At 39.9% G+C, this 19,190-nt stretch overlaps 1 long non-coding RNA gene across 1 annotated transcript; it reads right to left on the bottom strand.

The window, feature by feature from the left end:
* Positions 1-540: 540 nt before the first annotated feature.
* Positions 541-9,514, bottom strand: LOC126765489 (uncharacterized). The gene is made up of 2 exons (XR_007668457.1): positions 9,200-9,514; positions 541-1,366 (listed from the first exon to the last, which is right to left on the bottom strand). It is a non-coding gene; the product is annotated as an uncharacterized LOC126765489 (long non-coding RNA).
* Positions 9,515-19,190: the final 9,676 nt, after the last annotated feature.

Raw genomic sequence — 19,190 nt, 5'->3', positions numbered from 1 at the left:
GAAAGATTTAAGATTATATTGGGTAGTCGAACAAGTATTTTCGTATTTTGTCAATTGATGTCGGTGCATTCGTATATCTCCAGTGCAACCAACCATATAGTGTTAGAGAGGTGAGACCTTAAACTTCATTTAACCAAAAAAATTAAAATCGGGGAAGTTAAAAAAAGCTATACTATAGTGAGCCGATCTGAACAATTTCTTTCGATATTTCGATATTATTTCATACCAAATTTCGTTAAGATATATCGTCAAATGAGGAAGTTCCCCATGCAAGCATTTGATTCCGATCATTTCTTCGGAGATTACATTGTTGCTTTAGAAAATATTCTATACAATATTTCGGGAATATATCTTGTCAAATGCAAAAGTTGTTCATACCAGCACTAGGTTCCGATCTTTCAGTTTGTATAGCAGCTATATGCTATAGTAAGCCGATCTGAGAATTTCTTCGTATATTACATTATTATCTTAGAAAATAACCTGTGCCAACTTTTGGGAAGATACATTGTCAAATGCAAAAGTTTCCATACAAGAACTTGATTCCGATCGTTCAGTTTGTATGGCAGCTACATGTTATAGTGGTCCGATATCGGCTGTTCCGACAAATGAGCAGCTTCTTGAAGAGAAAATGACTTTTGCAAAATTTCAAAACGATATCTTAAAAACTGAGGGACTAGTTCGTATATATACAGAGACAGACGGACAGACGGACATGGCTAAATCGACTCAGCTGAACATACTGATCATTTATATATATACTTAATAGGGTCTCCGACGCTTCCTTCTGGATGTTACAAACTTCGTGACAAACTTAATGTACCTGTAATGTTTTTCCCCTTGCGGGTAGGGGGGACCCCCTTGGGTTCGGGGGGAAACCGAATATACCCGTGGTAAGGCATGCCTGTCGTAAGAGGCGACTAATATCCTGGCCACCAGTCCAGAGCCGTATGGAAGCTCAACTGGTAGTAGCTTCGGCTACGAGGTCTGACCGGAGACTTAATTCTGGTACAACGGGGAGCAGTAGCCCTTGGAGGTAACTCCAATCTGCTCATTGGGTTTGGCCCTTTGTGGAGATTCGTGGTGGTTGGGGTTAAAACCCAAATGCGGGAAGAACTGACCTTGTCAGTTGAATTTGGAGTTGCATTGCAACCGGGTGCCGGACCCAAAGCACGGCAGAGGTTTTAGATGGGCCTCGAACCCGACCAAGGTGGTTAGTGTGTCCATGCCACACTCCAATTGGTACTGAAAATGCTTAGCATTCTCAGGGCGCTGATCAACGCATTATTTTGATCCGCTGTGCTTTTGAGCGCCGTGGAGTAAGGCTGTCGTCAACAAGTACCCACGTTAAACACACCGGATGTTGTACCTGTAATGTAAAGACTAAATTAAGATATAAAACTCTAATTTGGTACAGGGAATCGTAGTAGCAAGTGGCACCTATGGGTAAAAAATTTTGAAAAAGTCCGTGATGTAGCACAAATTACCATTCAAATTTTCAACTGAAGTGTAGGAGCCCAGCAAAAAGCCTATTTTGACGCAGGTAATGAGAGCTAAGAGGCTGGAGTGGGCACGGCTGCACAGAAATTGAGCTGTTAAGGAAGGCCAAATGTCATATGGTCGGATAAAAGCAAATTTAACATGCACTGTGCTGTGTGCATCTACCTTAAGTGAACGTTTTGCGGGAGAGAGGTTTAAGGAAAACTACGTAATGAGGACACTGAAGCATCCTGAAAGCCAGATAATTTGGGTATGCTTCTCTTTTTATGCACGTAAACTTTTACTATTTATTGACGAAATAGTGAACCCAGTACGATATAAAGAAGTCACACCTGATAGCATTGTGTCTTTTGAAGAAGAGCAATATGGGCATTCTTCTCATGCTGACTTCCAGGATGACTCAGCTGCATGCCACTGCACAAAATTTTTGTTATAACAAACTACTACCAAAACCTCACCAATAGCTAACAAATAATTTAAAAAACTTTTATAATTTGTGTACAGGTGATGAAAAAGTTCGCAGACATGGGAGTTCAGCACATGAATTGGTCAGGAAACACTCCTGACTTGAATCCCATTGAGCACCTGTGGCATTTATTGAAATGTAAGGTTGCTCAACATAAGCTTAAAAGTAAAATAGAACTAAAAAAAATGTTTGATAAAAGAAGAAATTTCTAAAGGTGGTAAAGGCGGTTTGACACCATATTAAAACTAATACTATAATTTAAATTAATGTTTTCTTTTATAATTTTAAATTGAAATACAAAGTTTTGTCGCGTTATTAATTTAAAAACTATTATAAGATACAACGCTTGTGTACAAGGAAAGGAAAGCTATTTTGTGTTTTATTCATTAAACGAGCCAAATTAATGACTAAAATTATATCTGGGTAATTTAATATAATGTATTTGTGCTTACTAAATTCATTAAAATGAAAAATGTTTTAAAAATCCCGAAAAAATTTAAGAAATTAAAGTAAGCAATAAAGCTACAACAACGAAATTCACCCAGCACAAATACTATAGGAACCCTTACCAACAGTGTGAAAATGGATGAAATCGGACTCCGAAGATAACCCCGCTCACTAAATTTATTGAAGAAATCATTACATTTCTTTAAAAACTTTCAAAATAGGCTCCTTCTGCTGCCAGCGCGATTTACAAGCATTGAAGGTGTCGCGGAAGGCATTCTCCGGAATAGCCGTCAGAGCCGAGGTACATGCTGTTTGGATCCCCTCCGTTGTCTCAAAATCATTGGCCTTTTCAGGGATCATACTGAAAGATCCATGCTACACGGCTACACGGCTCGCGCGAGAGTGCGTCTTGGGCTTATGTGTAGCAGTGTATTATGTGGGCTTTCACAGAGCTGTCACAAACTTCTGAATCATCCCCGCTGGTCATAGAAGAAGAACTATTGGCCATAGCTAAAGAAAAATTAAAAAAAGCAAAGCGCCTGTAATCGATGCCCGGCGAATTATGAGAAAGACAATACGGCTTCAGAAAACAGAGGTCCACTATCGATGCGCTAAAAGAAATTGTCGACACTGCAAAATATGCAGTAAGCGGCAAAAGATGGAAAGGTAGTACAAAGAAATATTGTGCGCTGCATGCATTCAACTCAGCTAAACGAACAAATGTATTCGAAGCCCTATATAAAATACGCTCCCCCAGTACCTCATAAAAATTGTTATGAGTTATTTTGAAAATCGATGGCTGATTACGACACCATCGAAGGCATCAAGAGCTACCCTATTTCAAATGGAGCACAACAAGTTTCTGTACTAGGCACTCTTCTAACTTAATGACCTTCAAAATAACTTGTCCTCGTCAATGGTTTTCTTCCATGAGTTTGGAACTGGCTGAGCACAAGACAGAAGTATTGCTCATAAGCACCAGGAAAATTGACGAAAAAATAACTCTCACTACAAAAGAGCGGTTACTTCACAGCAACAATTGAAGTATTTAGAGGTAATATTAGACTGCAAACTGAAATTCAAGGAACCCTCGGCATACACATCAAATAAAGCAAATATATTTAAAATACTCTATCAAGAATGATGGCAAATAGAGGCTGTGAGCGCTCCAGCCATCGACTTCTAATCACAAAAGCGATGGGATCAGTAATATTATATACTGCCTGGGCATAAATGCCTATGCCAGAGCAATAAACGCGGTGCATAGACTCACAGCAATAAGAGTAACAAGTGCTTTCCGAACTATATCCAGCGAAACAGCTGAAGTACTAGCGAGTATGCTGTCCATAGATATTCATGTATACGAATTCACTAGCGCTATCAGCGCCAATTACAGAAATCAAGATCAAGATAGAGGAGAGAAAGTTGGTCATAAATATATAGCAACAATGGTGGCAAATGGTGGAGGATGGAGTCATGTGTAAAAGTTCACGCAAGGAAAGTTCTCTGATCGCCATTCACTTGGGAGTGGCCAGAAACGATTCTTTTACACATGGCTCAAGCAGCTCACTACTTCCGGTCTTTGACCAAGGATCCTCTGGGTAGCCTCAGAACATCCGTTCGAAGGCGAGCTAAAGTGAGAAGGCGAAACATTCCCTACATAGGGTTGTGCGCTGGGTTTGGGACCCGCCACGTAAAAAGCCTATCCCAATGAAAAGCGACAAACAGCCTCGGATGAGAGACTCCCCTTTTGATGACGACCATGGCAAACGAAATAAGGACTACGAATTGAGGGCATGCACCTGGAATGTCCGGTCCCTTAATTGGGAAGGTGCCGCTGCCCAGCTGGTTGATGTCCTCGTAAAAATAAAGGCTGACATCACCGCCGTCCAAGAAATGCGATGGACGGGACAAGGACAGATACGAGTAGGTCCTTGTGACATTTACTACAGTGGCCATATAAAGGAGCGCAAGTTTGGTGTAGGATTCGTGGTGGGAGAGAGACTCCGTCGCCGAGTACTATCATTCACTCCGGTGAATGAACGTCTAGCCACAATCCGCATAAAAGCGAGGTTCTTCAACATATCCCTGATTTGCGCCCACGCCCCGAAAGAAGAGAAGGACGATGTGACCAAAGATGTCTTTTATGAGTGCTTGGAGCGCACTTATGAGAGCTGCCCCCGCCACGATGTCAAAATCGTGCTTGGCGACTTTAACGCCAGGATGGGCAAAGATGGTATCTTTGACACTACGGTCGGTAAATTCAGCCTCCACGACGAAACATCCTTAAATGGGTTGAGGCTGATCGACTTCGCCGGGCCCGAAATCGAGTTATCTGTAGTACTAGATTCCAGCATAAGAAGATACATCAAGCTACCTGGCTGTCTCCGGACCGAAAAACGGCCAACCAGATCGATCATGTTGTGATAGACGGAAGACACGTCTCCAGTGTTTTAGATGTGCGTGCGCTCCGAGGTCCTAACATCGACTCGGACCACTATCTTGTTGCAGCTAAGATTCGCACCCGCCTCTGTGCAGCAAAAAACGCACGCCACCAAACACAAGGAAGGTTCGACGTCGAGAAGCTGCAATCACAACAGATAGCCGAACGATTTTCTACTCGGCTTGCACTCCTGCTCTCTGAGAGCACTCGCCAACAACTCGGTATAAAGGAACTGTGGGACGGCATTTCAAACTTCTTACGTACAGTTGCAACCGAAACCATTGGTTTTCGGAAAGTGCAAACGAACAGCTGGTACGACGAGGAGTGTCGTGTCGCAGCGGAGAGAAAACAGGCTGCCTACCTCGCAACGTTACGATCGACCACAACACGTGCGGGATGGGATAGATACCGAGAGTTGAAGAGGGAAGCGAGACGCATTTGCAGACAGAAGAAGAAAGAGGCCGAAATGCGTGAGTACGAAGAGCTTGATAAGCTGGCCGACAGGGGTAATGCTCGAAAATTCTACGAAAAAATGCGGAGGCTTACAGAAGGTTTCAAGACCGGAGCATACTCTTGTAGAACTCCCAAAGGTGATCTAGTCACTGATGCCCAGAGCATAGTTAAATTATGGAGGGAACACTTCTCCAGCCTGCTGAATGGAAGGAAAAAGGAGAACCCGATTCCCCAATCGATGACGATGGAGCAGACGTTCCATTACCCGACCATGAAAACGGAAACGAAAAACGATTGGAATTTAAGTGTGCTATGCCCAATCCATAAAAAAGGAGACCCCACAATCTGCGCCAACTACCGTGGGATTAGCCTCCTCCTTCATCGCATATAAGGTTCTACCGAGCGTATTGTGTGAAAGATTAAAGCCCACCGTCAACAAACTGATTGGACCTTATCAGTGTGGCTTCAGACCTGGAAAATCAACAACCGACCAGATATTCACCATGCGCCAAATCTTGGAAAAGACCCGTGAAAGGAGAATCGACACACACCACCTCTTCGTCGATTTCAAAGCTACTTTCGACAGCACGAAAAGGAGCTGCCTTTATGCCGCGATCTCTGAATTTGGTATCCCCGCAAAACTAATACGGCTGTGTAAACTGACGTTGAGCAACACGAAAAATTAGGTCAGGATCGGGAAGGACCTCTCCGAGCCGTTCGATACCAAACCAGGTTTCAGACAAGGCGACTCCTTATCATGTGACTTCTTCAACCTGCTGCTGGAGAAAATAATCCGAGCTGCAGAACTTAATGGAGCATGATATTGATATCATCGGCCTGGACAAGAAAGCAAGGCAAGACGAAATGTCTCCTGTCATCAAACAAACAGTCGTCACACTCGCGCCTTGGCACTCACGTCAATGTTGACAGTCATAACTTTGAAGTTGTAGATAATTTCGTCTATCTTAGAACCAGCGTAAACACCACCAACAATGTCAGCCTAGAAATCCAACGCAGGATAACTCTTGCCAACAGGTGCTACTTCGGACTGAGTAAGCAATTGAGAAGCAAAGTCCTCTCTCGACAAACAAAAACCAAACTATATAAGTCACTCATAATTCCCGTCCTGCTGTATGGTGCAGAGTCCTGGACGATGTCAACAACGGATGAGTCGACGTTGCGGGTTTTCCAGAGAAAAGTTCTGCGAAAGATTTATGGTCCTTTGCGCGTTAGCCACGGCGAATACCGCATTCGATGGAACGATGAACTGTACGAGATATACGACGACATCGACGTAGTTCAGCGAATTAAAAGACAGCGGCTACGCTGGCTAGGTCATGTTGTCCGGATGGACGAAAACACTCCAGCTCTGAAAGTATTCGACGCAGTACCCGCCGGGGGAAGCAGAGGAAGAGGAAGACCTCCACTCCGTTGGAAGGACCAAGTGGAGAAGGACCTGGCTTCGCTTGGAATATCCAATTGGCGCCACGTAGCGAAAAGAAGAAACGACTGGCGCGCTGTTGTTAACTCGGCTATAATCGCGTAAGCGGTGTCTACGCCAATTAAGAAGAAGAAGGTGGCAAACCTCAACCAAAACCACCTGACATCCATAAGTGGATAACTAGACAACATGGGGACCTGGATTTCCACCTGACCCAAATATTAAGCGGGCATGGGTGCTCCAGAGCCTATCTGTACAAATTTCAAAATAAGTCAATAGAAAACTCTGAACACGTGTTTTTCCATCGTCCTCGGTTTTTACACATAAGAAAAAAGTTAGAAGCAGCACTAGGTGGTAGTTTAACGGTGGAAAATTTGACTGCACTTACATATGTGCCAGTCCTCTGAGAAGTGGAAAGCTGTTCTTGAAGCGGCAACTTACATCACGACAAAATTAAGACAGTTACAGCAGAATAGGCGTCCGTCCGTCCGGGCTATAGAGGAGACGTAGACAGTGACAGCTGAAGATTGGGTCGTCAGTTTAGTCGACCTGTTATGTAATTTGGTTGTATCGTTTTAGTATTTTTTATTTTGGCGATTGCTTTAACTAGATTTTGTCAATTTTTCGTTATTATCGGCGGTTGGTAAAAAGTATAATTTTACGAGCGGTGTAGTAAGCGTTCTAATTTGCGTACTCATTCCCATAATCCGCCCATATGAGCAGCGTTTGAGGGGATAAATTGCCAATTAATGCAGTAAAAAGCGTACTTTTGTACAATCTCAGGCTAAACCTGTTTAATAAAATCCACAAATTGTTTTTCTGTGGCTCTCTGAGCGCAGATAAAAGTTTTTCCATTGTCGCTATTGAGGAGTACATACCTCGAGGTGCACTGATATTCAGCGTGTAGCATAAGTAAGTGTACATACCTGAGAAGTAATGTAGTAAGTTGTGATTGTTCTGATATATGTAATTATGAGATGGCGTTCGTTGTATGTTAAGCTTGAATTGGCAAGCCAACCATTAGCAAAGAGCAGACCTTTCGTATCCAGAAATGGATTTAGTACTACGTGTGAGCTCTTTTTTAAGTCGGCTTCGATTCTCTTAATAGTGACATCTCGCAGCTAAAGTGACGCGATTGAGTATATGTGATAAGAGTCTTGGGAGTATACTCTATTTTTCAACTGCTCTATGAACTTGAGTAGTAAATTATTACCTTGAGAGCTCGGGGAAGGATGAAAATCGCTCAAGTATGCCAATGTTGTTTGAAAAGAGAGTTTCCGACTTTTTGGGGCAATTATATTGCACATGGACCAATTTGGTCAAGGATCAGGAGATTCTGTTAACCATCGAGGGCCATTCCATCAGGAGGTGGTAGTGGTAAGGTGCAGAGGTTTCTCTCCTCTTGTACCTAGGGCAGCACGATTGTCAGCACTGGCTATATGGCCAAATGGCTGATCCTACTAGATCAAGTATTTGAGACGATCGATTGAAAATATACGTCATCCATGCACGCGGTGGTTTTTCTAACCATGCTAGTTAGAACAGACGACAGATGTAATTTGTATTTTGCACTATATAAATGCATTCGCACCATGGATGCTAACTTGGAAAGTAGTAGTGCGCCACAAAGTTCAAGTCGTGGTAAGCTTATTGTAAGTGGCCTGTGGTCGCATTGCTGCTTTGTGTGCGAACGTATACATATGTATAGTGGCGCAATATGAGACTTTGTGATCTGGGACAAAATTTACTCATTTTGGGATTTGTATTTGTGAGATATAATTAAGATTGCATGCGAACTCGGACCACTCTTCTAAACGAAGTGCTTTTACTTGTTCGTCCTAGTCGGTCCCATCTAGCCATTATTCTTGTTGTATTTTCTTGTATCATAATTGGCGATAGCCGTCCTGCGGGGTGCAACAGTTTTGTCATAGAGGATTGAATTTGGCGTTTTGTAATAGCGGATAATGGAGATCTTGATGCGTATTGTACGCAGTGTATCATTTGTGCTAGGGACTCGTATGCTTGTGGAAGACTGTGACAAGATTTTGTCTACATACGTTTGTGTTTTAACATCTGGGTTTCCAGAGAAAATTCTGAATGTTGTTTTCTGTCAATTCGTAGAGTGTTTGAATGGCTAAGTATGGGGCACAGCTAACCCCGAAAGTCACTGTTTTTGATTTGTGATTACTTACTGGAGTATTGGGGGATTTCCGGAAAATAATTAGCTGAAGTACTTGAACGTCCTTGTGTACGACTATTTGTCAATATATTTTTTCGACTTCTCCTTTGAATACATCCTTACAAGACGGGTAAAAGTTAGCTAACTCTTTACAGATAGGTTACTTTTGTTCTAGCCTCGGGAAAAAGTAACTATTAATCTCCTCTTTCACTACTTGTCGTTGTAATTAGGTTTCTTGCTCTCTATCATTGATTTTGCGCAAATGCTACATACCTTCTTCTTCTTAATTGGCGTAGATACCGCTTACGCGATTATTGCCGAGTTAACAACAGCGCGCCAATCGCTCCTTCTTTTCGCTACGTGGCGGCAATTGAATATTCCAAGCGAAGCTAGGTCTTTCTTCACATGGTCCTTCCAACGGAGTGGAGGTCTTCCTCTTCCTCTGCTTCTCCCGGCGGGTACTGCGTCGAATACTTTCAGAGTGACCTAGCCAGCGTAGCCGCTGTCTTTTAATTCGCTGAATTATGTCAATGTCGTCGTATATCTCGTACAGCTCATCGTTCCATCGAATGCGATATTCGCCGTGGCCAATGCGCAGAAGTTCCATAAATCTTCTACCTTCTATATTTAGTTCTGCAGCTCGAACTATTTTCTCCAGAAGCAGGTTGAAGAAGTCGCACGATAGGGAGTCGCCTTGTCTGAAACCTCGTTTGGTATCGAACGGCTCGGAGAGGTCCTTCCCGATCCGGACCTAATTTTTCGTGTTGCTCAACGTCAGTTTACACAGCCGTATTAGTTTTGCGGGGATACCAAATTCAGACATCGCGGCATAAAGGCAGCTCCTTTTCGTGCTGTCGAAAGTAGCTTTGAAATCGACAAAGAGGTGGTGTGTGTCAATTCTTCTTTCACGGGTCTTTTCCAAGATTTGGCGCATGGTGAATATCTGGTCGGTTGTTGATTTGCCAGGTCTAAAGCCACACTGATAAGGGCCAATCAGCTTGTTGACGGTGGGCTTTAATCTTTCACCAATACGATCGATAGAACCTTATACGCAATGTTGAGGAGGCTTATCCCACGGTAGTTGGCGCAGATTGTGGGGTCTCCCTTTTTGTGGATTGGGTAGAGCACAGTTAAATTCCAATCGTTAGGCATGCTTTCGTCCGACTATATTTTACAAAGAAGCTGATGCATGCTCCTTATCATTTCTTCGCCGCCGTGTTTGGATAGCTCGGCCGGCAATCCGTCGGCCCCTGCCGCTTTGTTGTTCTTCAGGCGGGCAATTGCTATTCGAACTTCTTCATAGTCGGGTAATGGAACGTCTGCTCCATCGTCATCGATTGGGGAATCGGGTTCTCCTTCTCCTGGTGTTGTGCGTTCACTGCCATTCAGCAGTCTGGAAAAATGTTCCCTCCATAATCTTATTATGCTCTGGGCATCGGTGACTAGATCCCCTTTGGGGGTTCTACAAGAGTGTGCTCCGGTCTTGAAACCTTCTGTAAGCCGCCACATTTTTTCGTAGAATTTTCGAGCTTTACCCTGTCGGCCAGCTTATCAAGCTTCATACTCACGCATTTCGGCCTCTTTCTTCTTCTGTCTGCAAATGCGTCTCGCTTCCCTCTTCAACTCTCGGTTCTATCCCATCCCGCACGTGTTGTGGTTGATCGTAACGTTGCGAGGTAGGCAGCCTGTTTTCTCTCCGCTGCGACACGGCACTCCTCGTCGTACCAGCTGTTCTTTTGCACTTTCCGAAAACCAATGGTTTCGGTTGCAACTGTACGTCCCACAGTTCCTTTATACCGAGTTGTTGACGAGTGCTCTCAGAGAGCAGGAGTGCAAGCCGAGTAGAAAATCGTTCGGCTATCTGTTGTTATTGCAGCTTCTCGACGTCGAACCTTCCTTGTGTTTGGTGGCGTGCGTTTTTTGCTGCACAGAGGCGGGTGCGAATCTTAGCTGCAACAAGATAGTGGTCCGAGTCGATGTTAGGACCTCGGAGCGCACGCACATCTAAAACACTGGAGACGTGTCTTCCGTCTATCACAACATGATCGATCTGGTTGGCCGTTTTTCGGTCCGGAGACAGCCAGGTAGCTTGATGTATCTTCTTATGCTGGAATCTAGTACTACAGATAACTCGATTTCGGGCCCGGCGAAGTCGATCAGCCTCAACCCATTTGAGGATGTTTCGTCGTGGAGGCTGAATTTACCGACCGTAGTGCCAAATATACCTTCTTTACCCACCCTGGCGTTAAAGTCGCCAAGCACGATTTTGACATCGTGGCGGGGGCAGCTCTCATAAGTGCGCTCCAAGCACTCATAAAAGACATCTTTGGTCACATCGTCCTTCTCTTCTTTCGGGGCGTGGGCGCAAATCAGGGATATGTTGAAGAACCTCGCTTTTATGCGGATTGTGGCTAGACGTTCATTCACCGGAGTGAATGATAGTACTCGGCGACGGAGTCTCTCTCCCACCACGAATCCTACACCAAACTTGCGCTCCTTTATATGGCCACTGTAGTAAATGTCACAAGGACCTACTCGTATCTGTCCTTGTCCCGTCCATCGCATTTCTTGGACGGCAGTGATGTCAGCCTTTATTTTTACGAGGACATCAACCAGCTGGGCAGCGGCACCTTCCCAATTAAGGGACCGGACATTCCAGGTGCATGCCCTCAATTCGTAGTCCTTATTTCTTTTGTCATGGTCGTCATCAAAAGGGGGGTCTCTCATCCGAGGCTGGTTATAGCTATTCACTGGGGGTGTTTTTTACGTGGCGGGTCCGAAACCCAGCGCACAACCCTATGTAGGGAATGTTTCGCCTTCTCACTTTAGCTCGCCTACGAACGGATGTTCTTAGGCTACCCAGAGGATACTTGGTCAAAGACCGGAAGTAGTGAGCTGCTTGAGCCATGTGTAAAAGAATCGTTTCTGGCCACTCCCAAGTGAATGGCGATCAGAGAACTTTCCTCACTTGCGTGAACTTCTACACATGACTCCATCCTCCAATGCTACATATACTTTCTATAAAACAATTGATATTTTTATTTTATTTCGCGTTATTTATTTTTTTTAAGTTCCCATGGTTATGCATAACAGTTATATTTTTTATTTCTATTTTTACAAATTTTCCGTAATTATTTAGGATTAGCTTCTAAATATGTATTATCATATATAAAATATATACATTAAAAACTAAATTTTCCTTATTACACTCATTTTTACAAATCTTTGGTAATTGTTGTAGATTAGCTTAAATATTAAAATTTATATATACATACATATGTAATATAACTGAATTTTATTTCTAACAATAAACTTTTTAGCTACATATCTACTTATCATTAGTTTTTGGTAAAAAGCTTATAAATGGTTTATATAGTTATACTTTGTATAATTAGTAAAAGTAAATACATTAATTTACTAATGCTTAATATTCACACAATTCGTACATACTTGTATATGAGCTAATTTTAAATTATTTAATTTAAATTATTTAATTTTGCTAATATCTAAAATGATTTGAAATTAAATTATTATTTTTTGTTTTTATTAAGGTATAATACTTATACTTTTCTATTGAAGTTTGTACCTCATTGTTATAAAAAGTTGATGGCTACAATATTTAACGTGAAATGGTAACTTAGATGAAAGGATTATGTTATATACGGTGGTTACCATGTATTTCATATTAAAAATTTAAAAAATTGTTCCTAAAATCTTTTGTTTACTTCCCGTAACATTTTGTTTGGTTACTTTAACAGTTGTTTGGTAGGCAAACAAAAGATTACCACGGGTTACCTACATATGTTTAAGTAACCAAGCAAAATGTTAAAATTAATATTTCCTAACCAAACAATTGTTGATGATGCTAGTTCCACGATAGACGAAATTATCTACAACTTCGAAATTATGATTGTCAACAGTGACGTAGGAGCCTAGTCTAAACTGAATACTACACCGATATAACTAATACATACTTTAGGCTGAACGATGCTGTAGAAATTCCAGCTGTCACCATATGCCGCGAGCTACCATACAAAGAAGATGTACTAAATGTAAGTTCTCCATTACGTAAATTATGAAAACGTTTTAATTCTTACGGATGTTAACAAAACGAAGAAAGGCTTATGAATATTATTTTAAAACTCATTTCGCTTACATCACTGAAAGTGCGATAACTCACAAAATAAATAGCTTAAATTACACATTTCAGGTGCTGTTCAACCAATTTTAAGTCAGTTTGGTGCATAACAGTATTTGGATTCTTATGTTACGCTCCGAAAATGGACGAAATCGAACTTGAATAACGCCTACTTCCCTTAATCAAAATTTTTAATTCCATACAATTTCTCGAACTAAAAAATTTTGCAAATCGGACCATAATTTTCAAGCCCTCAAATACCAAATATATAGACCCCAATGCTTCTTGCAGAAAATATTGGTTCGTTGTCGAAGGAGATCTAGTATGGAAATGAGAATATTTTTATGATAACTTAATATTTTTGAGCTTCCGCTTTACTTAATAACACATATGTATGTATATGGGTTAATGTGGTTGTTTTCTTAATGAAAATCAGATGGAACATCTTTCTAATAACTGTGTATCCTGATAAAATTAATAAAAGTAGGTGAATTAAAGATTTTCAATGTATCACTTATACCCCATAGTTATATTGGTTAATATGTAAGGTATATTAATGAGGGTTTTCAACATATCGCTGATTTGCGACCACGCCCCGACGGAAGAGAAGGACGATGTGACCAAAGAACGCAGCTATGAGAGCTGCCCACTCCACGAAGTGAAAATCGTGCTGTGCGCCTTAACGCCAGGGTGGGCAAGGAAGGTATCTTTGGCGCAATAGTCGGTAAATTCAGCCTCCACGAGGAAGCATCCCCAAATGGGTTGAGAACGATCGACTTCCCCAGGGCCCGAAATATGTAGTACTACTAGATTCCAGCATAAGAAAAAATACAATGGAACTACGGAGAGCTCAACTCAATAACCAAGTCGCGAGTTAGTTTATTCCAATTCCCAAAATAAATTTTACTGTTTTTCATGCAGACTGTTTGGCAATTCACAAACTGAGGTGGTGCAAGTAGGGTGTTGTGTCTGGAAACATCTAAGTAGCAATTTATATAGACATGAGAATACTAAAGAACATATGGCACATACACATGATCCAGTGGTTAACTTTAGAGGAAGGAATAAATCAAGGCAAAACAGTAGAACAGTAGTAAACGAAATGCTAATAAGTGATTCTCAATGAAAAGCATTGTCACAACTTGTTAGAGAGAATAATTGATATAATTATTTTTAGACCCTCATAATCTTGCATTTAGAGGCCACAGAGAATCTTTCAAGACAGGTAATATTATTAAGAATTCCGGTAATGTCATAGATTTATTTAAGGTGATATCACAATTTGATCTTACTTTACGAGAACACATGAAACGCACTAGTGACAAACAACTTTCACACCATTATTTAAGTCACGATATTCAAACTGAATTGATCATATTGATGTCTGAAACAGTTGTCGATAAAATTATACGTTAGGTTAAAGAAGCAAAGTATCGATTGCACTATAGACTGTAGTAGAGTTGAACAAATGTCGGTTAGATGCAGGAACTCATTTATGGCAGCAACAACTTTTTTTGATTTCATATAAAAAATTTATTAGCTATTTTCGAGATCAAGGAAACGCTGGGGTTTAATAAAAGGCATATTAAAACTTACTATGAAACCTTTATCAGACACAAAATGGGAAAGTAGAGTCGAAGTGATAAAAGTCGTATTATTGCAATACGATGAAGTGATTGAATGTATCGAAAGCTTAAAAAATCAAAGCGGAGCGGAGTGATTTCGCTTCGATACTAAATGAAATGTTAAGTTTTATTTATTGTTTCTTTACATGTGTGGTATGAAATGTTATCGCGTGTTAATGTGACTTAAGCATTGCTCTTGAAAATTTACATACAATTTGTGAATGAATAAAAGAGTATCGGGAAACTGAATTCGAAAAATCCCTGTTTGATGTTATGACCTGACAAAAGAGTTTAGGAATAAAAGATTAGCCAAAAAGATGATGATTGAAAGGATGTTCGATTTTGAAAGCAGCGATCAACCTATACAGCCTCCTAACCGGTATCAAACAGATTTTTTACATCATGATTGATTCTATAATAACCAATATGAAGATTTACGTCGGTTTTCTCTATGATTTAAGCAAGCTAAAAAATACACCAGAGGAGCAAATATTAAAACATTGTAACGATTTACTTAACGTCCTCCGTGTGGTTGAGAGCAGTGACTTCCAAGCTTTTGAATTATATGAAGAATTAAATAAAATTATTCCAAATTTACTTCACCTCATTATAGATGTGAAACAGATGCTGTCATAAGTATATACATACGTCAAATATTTACATTGTCATCCGAATTTTGTTAACAATTCGTTGTTGTGATATCCATCTTGTGTGGTGAATTATCCGGTTCAAATTTTTAAATGTTCGCTGTTAAACCTGCACCTTCTCAATGTTTTATATTCTCTGACTCATCACTGTTAAAATTTCTTCTTCCAAGCCGGCGGTGGTGAAATCCGCTAATAGTATAATCTGCTATATTTTGGCAATTCACACGCTAGTACGAAATTGAACCTTCTCTATAATATATGTACATTTGTACGTTCTCTGCACGCATCATTAGTGAAAGTGAAAATACGACGAGTGAACAATTAAAAAATAATACACAAAAAATTCGTCTGGTCCAACTCGTATAAAGTACTCTTCGTTCACTTGATTTTTCTAAGATATCTTACATATGTATTGATAAATATTTTTGACCGATATTTGCTCTTAAAAGTCAGCTTTAAGGGCTTTAATTATGGTCGGATGTCTTCGTAGCGATTTATTCACTTTAAAGTAAAAAGTTCAGATGGGGTAGTTCAAAATTATGATTGGGAAGTGACATGCTTGTAGTCCGTTTTCACCCATTTTCAAAATATGACATAAGACTACCAGTTATGTTATGAACCAAAGTGGTGCAACAGTTCTTGAGATATAGAACTTCGGCTGTGAAAAAAATGATTTTGAAATATTTATTATGGTAATTATACCCCTTTAGTAGCTTACACCATATCCATTATGTGGGGAGTGGGCTCGCTCATCATCTCATGTATCTTCATCTTGATTAAAGGTAAACAGCGAACTAACCGTTAGCTGAACAAAAATAATAGTTAAAAGCAGTTTTCCTTTTTTCAAAACAAGAATTGGCACTAGGTGTAAAATATTTTTTCCTGAATAAAAACGAAAAAATTAAGTTATGTTTGATTCCAAACATTAATTGAATTATTTTTCGGCAGGTTCCACAATTTCTCCTTATTTTGAAATGAAAAGGCTGCCAATCATCCTCTTAAGGTCCCTTCACAAGTTCTCAAGCGGATTGGGGGCAAGGAATGACTAAGCCACTATATACAGTTCCCATCTGCATCCTTGAACCACTCTTGTTGATAACACCATCTCATCAGTATGTTTTCTTCAGAATATAGTACCATAACGTTTTGCAAAATATCTCTGTACACAAAGGCGGTCATTGTGTCCTTTATCAAAAATAAAAGACTAAGGCTTTTCTTTGCGCAACTTCCCCATGTTTAATTGTCTTCGTGGTGTATCTACCCTTAGGCCGGCGGACAGTTCTTTTACAATATTTCCGTAAATATTAATCATAACTTCATCACTGAATAACATAATGCCCCACTTTTTTTCTCCGATGCAACAGCACCAATTTTTATGTTCAGCGGCAAAAGCTTCTGTATGTATGTGAACCCTTCGTAGAAGAGGAATTTTTCTAGCTTTGCGCCTCGGTAGATAACCGTTTACTAAACGACTTCGAATTGTCCACGAGGGTCCAACTTTCGTTGAAATTTGTCTTGAAGTCACAAAAGGGTTCTTATTTGCCTTAAGAAGTATACGGCCATCATCAATCAGGTCAGTTTTTCTTGGCTTACCACGTTTCCTTTTAATTGTTTTTCTTTAGAGCATTGATTACAAAGTTTTTCCACCGCTCTAACAAATTTGCAATGAATATTTATGTTTTCCTTCATCAAGCTATTTTTTTTTCGACGCTCTACATATGTATGTAGGTGCAATAGCTTTTGCTATCCATTATAAATAATTCCTTCTTTCCAGTATAATAGTGTTCAAAGGAATATACAATTACAAATACTGCAATACTTAAATTTTTATGAAAAATACTTCGAAATAACCACTAATTTTTTTTAATATTTCTTACACTCATTTTATTGGTGAACCAAATTAATGTAGCTTGTCATTTATAAGCAAAATTAATAAAATAATAATATAAGTTGTTGATACTGGCGCTCTACTCATTGGTCTTCAACACTAGAGTATAATGGTATAAAAAAAGTAACAGTTACAACACCATTTGACGACAAAACAGTACCAGCTAAAATCACACCGATTATTTTAACTATAAAAGGATATACAACTTCAATTCGTAACCACGTCTGTACAATGACGACAATTGTATCAAACACTCCTGGTAATGTAACCATGGATAATAATAATATTAACGAAATCAATTGTAAGTTTTATCAAAAAGAGAAAATTTGTTTCATATAGCCTTCTTCTATATGTACCTATCATCAAAAAATCCATATTTGCTTGTTAATCTTATATATAAAAATTAATTGGGTTTTTGTCTGTTCGCTATAGCTGACTAAACCGTTGAATGAAATGAAAAGTGACCTGAAAGGAATCCAATGAGGATGGTTTGTAAAAAAAAACTCAGAAAATGTTTATCTTTAACCGACTTACGAGCGTAACTTTCCAAAAAGTGACTTTTCTCTACAAAATTTTGTTTGTTTTATTTTCCATTTGATTTATTTGTAAATTATTTGAATTGTTCAATTTCGATCGTTTGCTTTCTTTATTTCGGCTATTCAAAAGGTAAATTATTAAAAACTTTATGTGCGTTTCATACAAAGTCATCAATTATAGAATGAAATTTGTCACGATGCCACGAAGATGATGCCCTAATATCGGTGGGCGTTCTTTTTGCCATCAACATACATTGGCATCTCAAAGAACATGCACGAGTAGCGGAATTGTGGACGGGCGGATTTTTTTGCTACGTTCATTTGCAATCCAAAATTTGCAATCCAAAATCACAGACCATAGCATATAAATAGATTGGATGTACGAGGTTTACCAGAATTATTGAAAATCTGGGATCAATTCAGAATTATGCGAAGTGGTGAAAACCAATATGGTTCAGATCGTCTTGATAACTTTTTTTTGATGTAAAATTTGCAAAATCTCACTTTTCAAACAACAGCTACAATGTTTGATGGACCTCATCTTGCAAAGCATATAAGCCCGAATTTTTCGGAAATGTTGTCTTCCAAAGCTGGAATAGTTGCTGCTTATTTCTGTAGACTTTATTAGCCCCACAAAAAATGTCTAAAGGCGGATGATCTTGGTGGCCAACTTACTCCATTTCTTGAGATGAATTGTGCTCAAAAAAGAAGAGCTGTGTTTAGCCATCTTGTTGAAACCACATGTCAACCAAGTTCAGATTTTTCAAAAATTGATCGAAATCGCCATTTCTGTCCAACAGCATCTTTGAAAAAAATTCCAATGATCTACAAACCACACCAAACAGTGCATTTTTCGGGATGCATATCATGCGATTTAACGCCTTTAGACTATTTTTTGTGGGGCTACGTCAAGTGGTGCAAAAGCTTTGGAAGACAAATTTATGGTTCGAAATGCTCGAAAAAGTTGCCCAAAATTGGACCTTGCGGACTCCATCTTCAATCCCACTTCGGTTTGTATGTCTGACAGTAAATGCACGAAACACTATCCACGTGCTTTTCTTTCGGAAACGCAAACTGGAAATAATGAATATCCACCGTATCGGTGTCGCTCACCAGACGATAATGACTGAACATTCAGCTTTCAATTTAGAGGAGAGAATATCGAAGTTGACAACACATGGATCATACCATATTCGCCATTATTGTTTAATTCACATTCAAAACTCATATCAATGTTGAGTATTGCAGTTTGGTGAAATCGATAAAATACGTTTGCAGGAAAGAAAGCAACATGGCGTTTATTGGCCTTGAACGGGATGAGATTATCAAGAATCAAATGGGTTGATACGTGTACTGCAATGAAGCGTTTTGTAAGATATTTATTTTTGCAATTCATGAACGTTTTCCGACTGTTGTGCATCTCGCATTTC

This window comes from Bactrocera neohumeralis, unplaced genomic scaffold, assembly GCF_024586455.1.
Source record: "Bactrocera neohumeralis isolate Rockhampton unplaced genomic scaffold, APGP_CSIRO_Bneo_wtdbg2-racon-allhic-juicebox.fasta_v2 cluster10, whole genome shotgun sequence".
Classification (NCBI taxonomy): domain Eukaryota; kingdom Metazoa; phylum Arthropoda; class Insecta; order Diptera; family Tephritidae; genus Bactrocera; species Bactrocera neohumeralis.
The sequence above is the reverse complement of the archived record's forward strand: the minus strand, read 5'-3'. Positions and strand labels throughout refer to the sequence as shown.